Source organism: Calidris pugnax, unplaced genomic scaffold (genome assembly GCF_001431845.1).
Source record: "Calidris pugnax isolate Ruff unplaced genomic scaffold, ASM143184v1 scaffold76, whole genome shotgun sequence".
NCBI lineage: Eukaryota > Metazoa > Chordata > Aves > Charadriiformes > Scolopacidae > Calidris > Calidris pugnax.
The window spans coordinates 1,875,191-1,876,811 of NW_015090827.1; positions in this window are offsets into that span (position 1 = coordinate 1,875,191).

The following is a 1,621-nucleotide window of genomic DNA, read 5'->3' on the forward strand; positions in this document are numbered from 1 at the left end:
CCCTGGCTTTAGAAATATTGAAAGAACCAAATTATTATGAAGTGTATAATTTTGGCTATTAAAAATATCAGAACACCATATTCAAATGCGTGGACCACAGAGCGGGGCAGAATTCACAGAATGCCAGAAAAAAAAAAAAAAAAAAAAAAAAAAAAAAAAAAAAAGAAGCCCTTTCCTCACCCAAGCTGGGTGCCCCATACTGCGAGAATTAATGGCTAGAGACCTGGGCATCCTTCAAATTATGAACCTTGAAACCACTGAGCCATTTATCAGAAGTCAATAGAGATCCTCAGAGTGCTCCATATAATGACAGCTACATACAGTCGTGCAAAAGGACAGTCACTATAATTAGACACAAAGCAAAGACTACTTACCAATATACCAGTTTTTGGGGGGGTGTTTTTTTGTTTTTTTTTGAGCAACTTCCACGCTCAGTCAGTCTTCAGAGTGGTTTAAAACCGATCAGTCTTGTCATTTTCTACCATTCGTATTGTTACATTAGGAAAAATGTTTTCTTTTCTTTTTTTCCCCTTCCCACTGTGAAACTTTGGGTTCAGAGCTCCCCAGGATCAATTCTGAACAAAGCCTCCAGCTGCAGTGCCATCCAATTTGAAGCAGACATTGGGGACAATTTAAGGTTTTTATCCACAAGAAGGTTTTTTTCCATTCTCTTAAATGCAGCCATAATTAGAGTAATTTTTCATGTAGCCCGCTGATTACAGCGTTTTTACCGTCAAAGATAATTACCTGTAATTTTCTTCCACTTTTAATACTAAAAAGCCATCTTTATTTAGATTCAGGAACAGGAAAGGCGAAACAAAAGAGGAAAATTATTCTGTTATTCATACACAAATTGCAGAGACGTAGGGCCTAAAATTGAAAATTAACCAAAATTATAATGCTGAAAAGAATGGAAGAGGCTTCAGCAGTACAGCTGGTAGCGGGGCTCACTGAATTATTCAGATGACACTGGGGAGAAAAGCTACCGTGCGTTTCCACCGACACTATTGTGCGTGTGCCTGTGTGTGCGTGTGTGTGTGTGTGCGTGTGTGTGTGTGCATCCTTCAGGAAACCCCGCTTTGCACACACACACACCCCCACCATCACCACCACCACACACACCCCCCTGTGCGGGCTCACCCTCGCCCCCGCAGAAGGGAACCCCGCAACCCGGGGAACCCGGTGGGTCCCCCACGGTCCCCCGCAACAGCCTCGATTAACCCTTTCGCTGCAGCCCCCGAGTGGGGACGGCGGCGGGGTGTGTGTGTGTGTGTGTGTATTCCTAAGGTGCTGGGGGTGGGAAGGGGGGGCTCGCTGCCTCCCGTGGGCATCCGGGGGGCTCGTCCTCGCCTCCCCGGTGCCACCGTGGGTGCGGGAAGCCTCTCGGTGCATCGTCCCCTCCTTCCCCCCCCCCACGAGTGATTCTCAGATCGGTTTAAATAAATCCCAAGCAAACAAATAAATGATGCTGATGATAATAATGATAATACTAATGTATAAAAGAAGAAGGTGGGAGGGGAAGGCCTTCCCGGGGGGGGGGGGGGGAGCGGATGGGGCTCCCGCCGCCGCCCCGGGAGACTCTTCGTGAAACAGCGTCATCTATGGATGGATGGAGCGGCGG